The sequence below is a fragment of the Protopterus annectens genome, chromosome 3.part0 (assembly GCF_019279795.1).
Source record: "Protopterus annectens isolate FY-2018-M chromosome 3.part0, PAN1.0, whole genome shotgun sequence".
Lineage (NCBI taxonomy): Eukaryota > Metazoa > Chordata > Ceratodontiformes > Protopteridae > Protopterus > Protopterus annectens.
This window is the reverse complement of record NC_056731.1, coordinates 1,425,346,407-1,425,360,328: the sequence shown is the minus strand read 5'-3', so window position 1 is coordinate 1,425,360,328 and position 13,922 is coordinate 1,425,346,407.

Here is a 13,922-nt window from a genome sequence, read left to right as displayed (position 1 = left end):
AAAAAAATAATTCATTGCTGCTGTTGCAAGCCTGTTATCAGAATTTAACAATCATTACTTAATTACTAGGTGAGACTGGAATGCAGTTCTTCACCATTAATGTGATAAATATGCCACGGCCGGGTTTTGCAATGCAGATACCTCATAACAGTTAAGGACTTGTGTTTTATTACCTCATTTATCATATTAAGTTCCCTTATCCAAGTTCTAATCAGTATACACTCTTCTCTTTTGCAAACCTGGTCCTGGACTGATTTTAACATATTCTGTAAAAATCTATCAGACACTGTGGAGGTGGTAACTACTAAAACTTTTTTTTCTGATCATTCAGAAGCCCATTTGCTACTAAATGTAGTAGCCCTCAAAATTATTGTTTGACATTATTGCCACTGGTCTTTCAACTATATATCCAAGAACATTACAATATTAGCAAGTAGCTGGTATTATTAACCAAACATTGTTTAACTTACTGGCTAAGTTATAATATCCAAAGGTTAAAGCAAATATCTTGTGAGACACTTTGAAAGCTGAGTTGTTTGGCCTTCTTATCAGTCAAGTGACTTTTCTTTACAAAGTCAATTTAAAAAGGTAACTCTTTAACAATATTAAAATGCTAGAAAATACCTTATTAAGCAACTTTGATAATAATATAGCTTAATAGGTAAGTACCAGGCCTTTGAGGACCATTTTAAGCTTAGCCAGTTTCCCTTTTTGTGCTCAAATTAACCTATCCATTTGGTTACAGATTTGTCTTACCCATCCCATGGTCGATAATTACATATTACCCCTAATGAGAATAACTGGGATTACAATATAGATAATTTGAGGAGACCCATCCATGGGATAAAGCATTTAGGAGCTGCCTCTGTCCATTGTTAGTACAGGGGGGCAGTCCTTATGTAATTTTTTTGTTTCCATCCATGGATATCAGTATCAAACTATTCCATCAGACTAGAGCCAAGCTCAACAGGGTCTTCTTTTTCCACTGATTCTGCCAAGCCCATTCACTTGGCTGTGGTTTCACTAGATAGTTGGTAGAGACAATGGGAATCTCATTCATCCATTCATGCATGTCACTAATTATATGATGAGGCATTTGACTACCTTAAGAAAATCATAGTTACTCCCACCCTTTACCCGCGCTTCATTGAATTTCTTCACTTTGACATTCAGAGCACTGGGCAGAAATCACATCATGTCAACACAAATCTCATTCCTTAATTATGCTTTGTTTTAATTAAACGGTCATATTCCCCCAGTCTACGCCAGTTCAAAGTCAGCTGCTAGCTGCTGGATGATACAGGAGGCCAGTCATGCTGTAACTGGAATGATCCATAGGAAGGGCCCGGCATACATCCCCGGAAGGGGGGTGCAGCAAGGGGGTGACACATCATCCAGCCATAGCACACACCCAGCCCTGCTTCACACCTGAGTCCAACTCTCCCCGCCCTTACAGCCAATCCTTATCCTGAAGTTATGGATCTGGCTTACCGACTTCCCTTACCTATCTTGTTCTAACATGCCAGAGGGTGTTCACCTTGGAGACCTGCAGTGCATATGGGGAGGGGCTGGTGTGAGACTTACACCCTGTCCCCCAGATTTTCAAGGACCGGTGAAAGCTCACCTGACTCCACTGGAACCATGATGCTTTCCAGGGTGGGGGCCCCTCACTCGGGGTGAATCCATTCTGGGGTGCCCTACCCTTTACAAAGAAAAGAGAACTCTGCTAAGGGCCCCCACCAGTGTCTACAGGAACATTTGTGTCACTGCACTGGACACAGCACAGCACCCATCTCCATCGCTCTGGATTCAGGAATCTGAACCCAACTTTCTTTCAGTCATTTGACGGTGATGGAGGCCATCGCCCATCCCTTTGGAACTGTGCTTGCCTATCTCTCTGGAGTGACTGACCCGTGTTCAACTGCTGTTCACATATTATGTTTGAATATGCAAAATTTGCTAAGCAACAAACTACAAGCTAAACTTAAAATTACTTTCTCCTCTAAGTTATCATAGTCTGAATCCAGAATGACTGCTACCTATACTGGATAGGCACAAACTCTCCCAAATGTCATGGAAAGCATTGTTCAGATTTATCATAGAAGGACAGCATCATAAAAAAGTACAAGGCAACTGGGCCATATGGTCATTTACGTCTTTCCAGCACCCATCCTAAGATCTTACATCACATTTTCTCCAGAGCAGATTGGTCAGGTATCCCAGAGCTGAATTTGTGAATACCTTTACAATTGTCTAACTCTATTTTAAAAAGAAGATAGTGTGTCACATTTCTTGATCTGGAGTTCATAGGTTCATAGGTTCATAGGTTCATACTAGGCTATCTGCCCTAGGGCATTTATAAGCCTAGCCAGAGTGTGTGTGGCTTTCACCACCCCTTAGGATGAGAATACTATACCCATTAGTTTGCTGTGCCTCTGTCCAGCAGTGACACAGAGATGATTATCTCCCATCCACTCATCAAGATTTCTCTTGAACAGAGTCATTGAGGGGCTCTGCCTCACATGGACTGGGATTCTGTTCCATAGTGTAGGGAGTCTCTGGGTGATGAATCTGTCCCTCCAGCACGTCCTATTTATATCCATGTTGAGGTTTAAGTCTCTTGCTCTCGTGGCTCTGGTGGATTTGGACTTTTTGAAGTGGAGCATGTCCATTAATTCCGGGTTGGACATGGCCTTGTATGTCAGGCACAGATCAGCTCTGAACAGACGATATGCGACTGAATAGGGCTGGAGTTTCTTCAGTCGGGCATCGTATGACATATGTTTGAGCCCCTTTATCCTTTTGGTGAGGAACTTTTGGGGTCTTTCCAACTGCTGCAGGTGTCGGGTAAGGTACATTGGGCGTTGTACTCAATCATTGGTCTGATAAGTGAAGAGTACAGGGGTACAATGACCTCTCCAGATCTGGATGTGAATCTCTTCATGATCAGGTGGGCAATGTAGAAGGTCTTCCTAACCACTTTGGCAATGTGAGTGTCAAAAGAGAGGTTACTGTCAACTCGGGTCCCCAGGTCCCTGATAACTTCTTCCGTGTTTAATGGATTACCACCTATGTGGTAATTATTTCCCAAAGGGTATGACTATACATTTTTTGGCATTTAGCTTAAGGCCATGGCTCTGGCACCAGTTATCCATTTCTATGAGACCTCTCTGGAGGATTTCTGTGTCTGATGGAGTGTCAATTATGGTGCCCAGTTTGCAGTCATTTGCAAATTTTGTCAGCCACAATCCCCCTATGTTTGCCTGCACGTCAGAAAAATAAATGCCGAACAAGAGGCCCAGGACTGAGCCCTGTGGGACACCGCTCATGACCGGCTTAGAGTCTGACATGGCACCAGCAACTCTAACCCTGTGTGTTCTGTCCTTGAGCCAGTTTGCAACCCATCTTGTGACATATGGGTTTACATCTAAGCTGGTGAGCTTTTCTATGATGGGGTATTGTGTCGAACGCTTTTGCTAGGTCAAGGTAGGCTGTGTGAACTGCCTTACCCTCATCAATGACCTTAGTGACTGTTTCGAAAAAGTCGACCAAGTTCAAGAGGCAGGATCTGCCCTTGACAAAGCCAAACTGGGTAGGATCCAGTGTCTGCAGGTCCCCAATGTCCTTATTTATGAGTTCCATTATGATCCTCTCCATAGCTTTGCAGACAAGGCTCATCAAGCTTATGGGGCAGTAATTTCCAGGGTCCATAGAAGCACCGCCTTTGTGGAGTGGGACCACAGTTGCCGTACGCCATTCTTTGGTCCTGTAGTAAGGCTAAGATTAAACAGCAGCCTTATGTGTGGGGTTAGTTCCTCATTGAGTTCGTGTAGCACACAGCCGGGGACACCGTCCGGTCCCATTGATGCTGTGTTTTTTGCTTTAGAGAGAGCAGCTCTCACCTGGGCATCTGAGATGTTTGGGAGGCTAGACTCTGGTGGGATAGATATTTCTCCTTTTGGGGGGGAGGGAGAAATTTGCACTGAACCTGTCTGCCAGTATGTTGGCAATGTCTGTGGGTTCAGTGATTTTTTTATCATTTTGGACTAATTCTGAGCATATCTGGGAGTTTCCACCAAGGTTTCTAACATAGCTAAAGAAGGCCTTATGATTGTCTTTTGTGTCATTAGCGATTTTTCTCTCAAAGTTGGCCTTGGATGATTTTATGAGTGATCGTAGTTTTTTGCTAGTATTGATCAGAGATGCCTTCCCTTTTAGGGATTTTGCTCTGTCATGTAGTAGCTTTCTCCTCTTGTTGTAGAGTTTGTTTATGGCTGGGGTCCACCAGACTGGGCGCCTGCCTTTGGTGGAAAGGGTCTTGATTTTATTAGGGATTGCTTGATCCATACATTCCTGGAGGTGCTCGTAGAAGGCATTTGTAAGGGTTTCAGCAGTGTGGGTTGTGGTTTCCACTGGTTTGGGGGCCTTGAAGGATACCACTCCAGTCTTAAGAAGTGTGAAGTTTGCTTTTGAGAAGTTCTTCACTGTGGTCTTTTTTGGTGGGGGTGGGGGCGGGATGTGGATCTCCAATGAGATTAATTTATGGTCTGATCTCACCAATGAGGGATATACTGTGGAGCATTTTGTCCCCATGTTTGTGATGATCAGGTCTAGTATATTTTCTCCTCTTGTGGGGATGGTGACTAGTTGTTCCATAGCATTTGAGTTTATGAACTCCAGGAACCTTTGGGCTAGGGTGTTGGGGCTTGAGTAATGTTCCCAGTCTATGTTTGGGTAGTTGAAGTCACCCAATATGATGGTGTTTGGAGAGACATTCATACTCTCCAGTGTCTTAAGGAAGGCTGTGTGGGTTTCCTGAGTTTGAGAAGGTGGTCTGTAGCATGCTACAAACTGTAGGGCAGTTTTACCTGTGGTTAATTGCACATGGATGGTCTACGATGCTTCGTGCATTGCCACTAACCTGGAGGTGTGGGGATCCTTTATGAATATGGATACTCCCCCTCCTTTTGTGGTTCGGTCCGGATTTTGGGGCCGGAACGCATGATATGAGGTATAACCTGATAGTGCTGGGGTGCTCTCAGGAGCCTTGAACCAGGTTTCAGTCACAGCACAGACATCGATGTTCTCCATACTGAGGAGGGGTGCGACCGTGTGCATCTTGAGGTTTAGACTTCTGGGATTGAGCAGTATTACCCTTAGTTTTTCTCCATTTTTGTTTTCTAGGGCGGTAGGTTTATCATTTGAGCCTTGCCTAAAATAGGCACTATGGGCGTGGCAAGAGCCTTTGCCATTATCCGGTGACAGGTGCAAGCCGTCCCCATAGCAGCGTGGCTTGTCAAGCATGTCATCCCAGGCAGACAGACATTGGATCCCCTTAGAATGACACCAGTAATTAAGCCAATTATTAAAGCTGATCATTTTGTCTCTGTATTGTGGCATCATTCTTGGTGAGGGTAGGATACTGCTCAGGGTCAGGGTCATACCGGCCTGGGCTACATAATCTGAGAGCTCCTCTATGTCTCTTTTCATGTAGTCCAGGGAGGTATGTCTCAGGTCATTCACACCGGCATGGACAATGACTGAGTCATACTTGTACTTGCTGTGGAGTGACCTGAGTGCTTGTGTTATGTGGCGGATTCTAGCGCCTGACAGGCAGCTTACTGTGATCTTTCCCTTGTTCAGTCTGGTGAGTGGGACGTCAGTGTGTCTGACTATGGAGTCACCTATAACAACTGTGTCTAGCATTGTGTTTGGCCTTAAGGGCTGTGACTGTTTAGCACACTGACTTTGAGAACTATGTGTTGCATGTCTTATGTCTTGAGGTGGCAGTTGCTTGGGTGTCTGCTTTGGAGGCCTCTGTAGTTTTGGCACATTTTTGATCAGTGCCTCCGAGTATGTCTTTGTGTGTTTATGTGTTTGTTTTGCAGTTGTGATAGTTCTATGTGAAACTGGGTTTGTGGTGTGCGTGGTTTCCTTCTCCTCCTGTCTGGTCTTGCCAGAGTCTTGAGTGGTCTTGAGTGGAACTTTGTCATAGAGAATGAGTAGTCATTGGGTGATGAATCTGTCTCTCTGCCATGATTTGTTTATCTGCTGTAGCAGGTTCAGATTTCTGGTGCTAGTATTTACTGGACTAGTTGATTTGCAGAGATATAAGAGATACTGGGCTACTGGATCCCTAATGGTCTGAAATGTAAGGCACAGATTGGCCCTAGGGAGTCTATAGCACACTGAATACAGGGACAGACCCTCCAGCCTCTCCTGGTAGCTGAGGTCTTTTAGACCCATAATCTCTTTGTCTTGCTTGACATATCCTTTAAATGAATCAGATGGAAGTTGTCTTAAGGTGACTGCACTGTGAGTTCATATGGTTGATCAGCTGTGGTTTCTTTATTTATAGAGTCTCCCAATACTACTTCTTTCATCTGTTTTAGTCTTTCTGTATTTATCCATTAATTTTAATATTAATTTCCTGGTTCTGAGCAACTTACTTCAGCAGAGGCTAATTTGATTATGATTTCTCTTTACATCTTGTCAGATTTTAAAATGAACATCATATTTTAGTTAGTGTATGACCATAACTATCAACCACAGAGAAAAAGGAATCTCCAAAAACAACTGGCAAAAATCTTATTTTATTTTCTTTATACATTTTTTAGAATGAAAATAATCAACTGCAACAAGGTCAGTTCTATAGTCACTCTATTCCAGCACAGAGCTTTTGTTATGTACAGTTAAGTACCACTTACATCACTCTTCAGCATAAAAAAAAAAAAAAACACCCAGAAATATTTTTAAAAGATATACGCAAAAGTAGGCTCTGAATGTCCACTTACTGAATCTGATTTCTCTGACTTTATGTAAGAGTTGCAAATCCTTAAATGACTACATCGAAGGTCCTAGAAATAACATGTGATGTTATATTTGTGCAAAGCATTCATCCAGACAATGAACCATACACCCTGACCGGCTTAAAGGGCCAAATACCTTTTGTAAGTATTAACAGCACAATTCAAGTAATCAAAGTCTTCTCGGAATTAAGTCGGGTAAAATATGAACATTTCTTACGAGACTATTTTTATGCACATTTTCAAATGCCTGTGCTAGTTTGCTTTCCATAGTGTTTCAGGACAGTGTGTTTTTTTTTTTTTTTTGCTTTAATTATTTTGAAATAGATGGGGGAAGGAAGACAGGGTGTTTGCATTGATGACAGAAAGTCCTGTGTTTTATCTTGTAAGTATGGTAGAGCTGTAAATTCATTTAGAACATGTGAGTGGGAGATGTCAGGAGTGGATGGGTGTGATGAGGAGTGGATGTGATGATCTGTAAGATGCTTTACGTCTTTACAGAACAGTTTTGGTCAACTAATTAGAGGTCTGATGATTTTTAAAAGTGTGGTCTTCTGTCATCTGATGTGCTTTTTTCTCAGGCTGCACAATTGTGTTTAATGTAGTTCTTGTGGGGTAAGGGGTCTTGTTCCAAGTTTAATGTAGTTCTTTTATGGGGCAGGGGTTCCTGTTCCCAAATATGCCAGGCATTATTCATTTAATTTTAAGAGGTATTTGATCTCTTTTGTTAACCAAGGATTGCTGTAGCTTGTTTAGTGTTTATCAGCATCAACCAAATGAAAAATAAGAAGATACAGCTTAAACAGCAAACTCTTCTTTATTCCACCATATGTACACTTCCTATCACCACTTCTAGCATCTAGGCTTAGCAGCCTTCAAGGGAAGTGATGTTTTCACCATGAATACTGCTATTTATACAACTACAGCATGTAATAAAACAATTAAAAACAGCCAATTATTACCTAAAAAAATAGAAATGCAAATGTTTCCAATTAACTTTCCTACCTAACCCTTGAGGTACCAGAGTGCCATTTTTTTACACTGCATATATTTTACTTATATAGATGTCTTTTTAATTAAATGTCTTTCAGTTTCTTTTACTTTAATCTGCAACAAAATAGAAGCATGCAACACATCAGAATTTCTATTATATTCCTTTAAAAATTCGCCTGTAGTTGTATTCAATTTATTTTGTCTTATGTCCTGAAGGTGTTCTTTTAATTTGTCACAAAATTTCCTTTTTGTTTAACTAATATAGAACAACCCACAAGGACAAGTTATAGCATATACTACCCATTTCTTGTAACAAAAATATTTCAAAAAACCAGCTGCAAAACGTGGAGCAAGTAACACAAACTTGTAGGAAAAACCCGCCCTCTACACCCTTGACATCTGAAACTCCCCCTGCACCAGTTACGAATGAGCCTGGCCTTTTGGTATCATGTTCCTCATCCCCAATAGGAAGTAAGAACAAGTGTGATGGCAACCTGAATGTGAATACGAACACTATGGCTATTAAAAAGACACAACAACTAACTTTAAATTTAACTAATAAACGATTCCAACTGGAGCACGCTGAAACCGTCGTGAATAGATCACCCAGGTCTAGAGGTTCACCTGCAAGGTCGTATGCAACACAGGCAACCATAGCAAACAAACGTAAAAACGAGAGCCCTTTAGGACTCAACACAGTAAGTCGCAAGTAGTTGTGGCATTAAATTTATCATCTTTTGAGTTAAATCCTGCTCATCTCTCTCTTTTAGATAAAGGATTTAAATTTATACCATCCTGTAGTGATAATGTTGTGTCTGCTTTAACTTATTTAAAGTTGTTTGTTCGTAACTTGAGTTTAAAACTAATGTTTGGTAAATCTAACTCAATGGGAGACAGTCTAAAACGAAGTACTTTTATTCCACTTAATGCACCCATATTGAATGCATTTCATGATGTGTGTGAACTACAAATAAGAGAACTATACCTACGGCCCATGAGGAATAAGAACTTTAATCTGACTTTTGCAGAGTATGAAGCATTAAAAAGTCTACAAAATAATAATGACATTGTAATAAAGCAAGCAGACAAAGGTGGTATGCCTGTTATTATGGACCGAGATAAATATTTTTTAGCTGTTTCTCTACTTTTGAATGATGAGAGTGCATTTAAAATAGTTACACATGCTGATGTAAAGAAATGTGTGAGTTATGTCAACATGGTAATATTTGAACTTCAGCTTAATGGTGACATCGACCTTGATTTGTTTCATTTTCTAACTGTACCTTGTCCTTTGATACCTCATTTGTATGGTATCCCAAAAATACATAAGTCTATGGATAACCCACCAATGAGACCTATCGTCTCAGGTGGAGGCTGGATTACTGAACCGGTTTCAGTTTACTTGCACAAACAGTTACAACCACATCTACTTAATTGTAATACCATCCTGAAAGATACACATGATTTGTTATCTAAGCTACAGCAATGGTATACTAGAAATGAGTCTGATATAAAAACTAAAAGACATTATTTAGTTAGCTTGGATATATTCCTAATGATGCCGGACTTGAGCTTCTGAGGGAATTTTTAATAACACAACCTAACCCTGATTTCAAATCCATTGACAACATTTGCTGTCTTATGGATGTTGTTTTTGAAAAATAATATTTTTATGTTTAACGAAACTTTATATTTACAGTTAACAGGAATAGCTATGGGTACCTCAGTGGCTAACCTAGTCCTTTACCAATGGGAACATAAACATCTTTATAGTAATAGGAATCTTTCTACCTATATTAGTTTTTATCAAAGATTTGTTGATGACTGTTTAATTGTTTGGAATGGTACACTTCATGATCTGGATGTTTTTGTTGACTATTTGAACTCCACAACTGATTATTTGAAATTTAAAATGCAAGTTTCTGAAAATACTATGTGTTACTTAGATGTAAAAATCCAGCTGAATGATAGAATTCTTAATACTTCTGTATATAAGAAGGAAGTTAGCTGTTGTAAATATTTACATTACAGTAGTATGCACACTCCACATATTTTCAGAAGTGTGGTAAAATCACAATTTATTAGAACAAGTAGGCTCAACACCGATGATGATGTATTCAAGTTACAACTGGATGATTTGATAGCCGAATTTACCTCGAGTGGTTATGATGTCCACCTACTTAATAAGTCAAGAATTGATATTTTAGAGTCTAGGAAAACTTATTTGAAACCTATCAGCTTTAATCAAGGGCAGGATATTTCGTTAACTACATCCCAGAAAAATAATAACAGCAATAAAGAGATGACTTCAGTTAGATATATGACAACTTTTAATAGAAGAAGTCACCTGGTTAAACAAATTATCTCAAGAAATTGGATAATTTTATTAGCTTCAGATGAAATGAAAGCTATTGTAGGTGATAAACCATGCTTCTCTTATAGAAATATGAAGACTATCAAAAGCTTATTGTGTTATAAAGATTTTTCTAAACCTAAGCCTATGACGTTGGCTATTAAGCATGGTACTTTTCAATGTTTTAACTGTATTGCTTGTGCACAGATGTTTGGTAATGGTAGTGATATTTTCACACACCCTAGCACTGGTCAAGTATTCAATTTTAAAATTTCAGCTACTTGTAACACTTCAGGTGTTATCTATTTGGCTACATGTAAATCCTGCACCTCGTTCTATGTAGGAAAAACAATTCGTAAGCTGAAAGATCGTGTTATTGATCATAATTCAGAAATCAGACGGTGTTGTGAAAATAATGCACTGTATAAGCATATCAATATTCATGACTCTGAACATTCTTTTAAGTTTAGAGTTATTGATTTTAATTGTCCTAGTGCCAGAGGTGGAGATTTGAATAATCTCCTTGAGACTAAGGAATTTGAATGGATTTTAAGACTAGCTGCTGATTCATATCCAGGAATTAACAGCAAAGTTAGTTTAAAACCAATTTTAACTAGATTACGTAATATTATTAATTGATTTTTTTAAAGTTTTATTATGTTGTTTGCACTTTAAGACTTGTTCGTCACATGATTCTTGGCTGCTAATCATGTGACTTCTAGACCTGTATATAAGCTTCTAGTATGCAGACTTGATTGTATTAGTATTGAAGAAGGGTTCTGCCCGAAAGCTTTGCTTTGTTATTAAAGGTGTTTTTTCCTACAAGTTTGTGTTACCAACAAAAATATTTCACTGGGAGTATATGATATACCATTAGTATGAGAAAAATGTTTAACAACTTTAAAACAGACAAAACAATTCCTATATGGAAAAGTACCTCTATTAATTGTAGGTAATTCAGAATGCATTTTCATCTTACATGTGAAATAATTATACCAAAATAAAAAAAAAAAAAACAAGTAATCTCTGGTATCTCTTAAGTCTCAAACAACACACTATACAGGTATAGTGAGCTCAAAACAAAACAATGTAAGAAAGTTCTCTGTGTGGAAATTTTTCAATTCCTGTATGTCTAGTTAATCACTATATATTAAAAAGCAAAATATATATATATATGTGTGTATATATATATATATATATATATATATATATATATATATATATATATATATATATATAAATAAATAAGAAAATGGTAGTAGAAGTAGTGAACTTGAAAACATCCTTGTCTCTCACAAGGAAATCATTCCAGGATTTTATTTAGCATCTGACTTGGGAGGCTATAAAATTCAGATGTTAAAAAACATCCAGGATTCCATTACAGAACTAAAAAGGATTGAAGCACCTTGACTTAACCTCCCTGTTATGAGAATATTACAAAATTCCACCGAGAATAACAAATGCAAAAATAACTGTATCTTGACATACACTCTGGATTATCACAGTATCAAGAATGTCATTTAAAAGAACTATGCCATAGTCACAGGAAAGCCTTATCTAATTAACATCTTAAGTGAAGCTCCATCCTTTATTTACAGGAAGGACAGGAGCATTTGAAGTTTTGCTGAATTTAAACCTAGAATATATGAGAGAAACACTAAAAGATGTGAAGCTAATTGTACATTCTGTATATGTAAAAAAAAAATATATATATATATATATATATATATATATATATATATATATATATATATATATACATGCAGCGAGTTGATAGTTTTTATTGCCCTTATTTCAAGAAAATCATTAAGACCAGTGCAGGAGGTGACTGTAACACTACAAAAGTAATTTATAGGGCAAATTGCAATGAGTGTGATGCATTTTATGTGGGTAAGACTATAAACAAATTTAAGTGGAGGATTTCATGTCATCTGACAGAAATCTGCTCTGGTTGCAAAAACAATGCACTAAAAAACATGTTTCTCTGCATAGAAGACACACAGATTTTAAGTTCAAGATATTAGATCATATAGACATAGGTGATTTTGAAGGTGATATCATGAATGTACTATAAAAATGTGAACTCATATGACAATTAAAACTGAACTAGTATAATTTTCTAATGTCTTGTGCTTTTTAATATATAACCTCAGGATTCAATAATGCCTACACTAAGTTTACACTGCTCTGAGTGAACAGATAACACAGACATGACTCACACCTTCTTCCTCCTAATTTTAGTTTTCCTACTGATATTCTTGCAGCTGTAAATATTGACAGGGATTCATAAAGGCTACCACAAAGTGCAGATTACATGCACACTATAGTGTAATCTTTCTGAGTGGCTCGAAAGCACATAAAATGTGATAAGATTTTTATTGAATACATATTATATACACTTAGTGTACACCTAAATGAATCTGGCCCATGGTGATTAACTAGACATACAGAAATTGAAAGCTTCCACACAGAGAGGTTTCTTACACTGTTTTGAAATAATTATACCCCAACATGTCAGATAAATTCCTGCTTCTGTATGAGATGCTGGGAATGTGGTATATTAATTTAAATATCAGTGTCTATCTCTGCATCCTCCTTTATAAGGTAATTCCCCTTAACAGACTTAATATTTCACCAGATAAAATATTAAATTTAATCAATAAATTCACTTTCAGTTTTGATACTTCCTATTGATAATTCCATGTACAATGAGTCTTTTTTCTATAATGAACTCATAGAATTATAACTTAACACCTCTTCTTTGGTGACCTTTTTAACCCTCTTATAAGCAGTATATATACTATGCTCAATATCCTGACTTTTACTAAATACACACATTATATTTTGTATTCCCTCCAAAAATTCCTGTCTGTGACTATACAGTCATCTTGCTCTGAGCATTTCACTATAAGGTGAATAATCAATTAAATGAGTGGGATGAAATCCAGTAGCATTTACAAAATCCCAAAACTCCTGTTGGTCTGCGATATAATTTCATACGTATCTTACCATCATTAACCAAATAGTAATATCCAAATAATTAACTATATCATCTGAAACATTAACTACAACTTTCATATTCATATTGTTACTATTTAAATGTATAATAAATGAACTGACTGCTACCTTCTTTACTTAAAAGAATAAATCATCAACACAACAATAGCATTTAATCACATAGTCTTGATAAAATACTGAAGTATAAATATAATTAATTTTAAACAAGCCCATTAACAAATTAGCTTTGGCAGTAGGAAATGATGTGTTCATCACTGTGCCTACCGACTGCTTCTAAATTAATTCATCAAACATAAGAAAAATTACTCTGTAAACAAAATTCATTAAGTTCTATAACATACATAGATTTAAGACAATCTTCCACAAAATATTGTATAGCCTGCAGACCATCTGTATGTTCTATGTCAGTATACATGCTATGTACATACAACACTAGCCAAAGTATGTCCACACTCCAATTACATCTCCCAAACTATTCAATACATCTGCAGAATCCTTAGTATACAAAGGTAATGTATAAACATATGGCAATAAATAGTCATTAATTAATCTCCCCACATTTTTTAGCAGAGTACCACACAAAGAAACAATAGAACAACCCGGAGGATCAGCTAAGCTTTTATGTATCTTGGGAACACAATAAAATATAGGTATTCTTTCCAAGGGAAAACCAATTTCTCAATGTCCTTATGCGAAAAAATATCCCGGACATATTCCCTCATGAATCATGTCCTTAAAACTATTCAGAAACT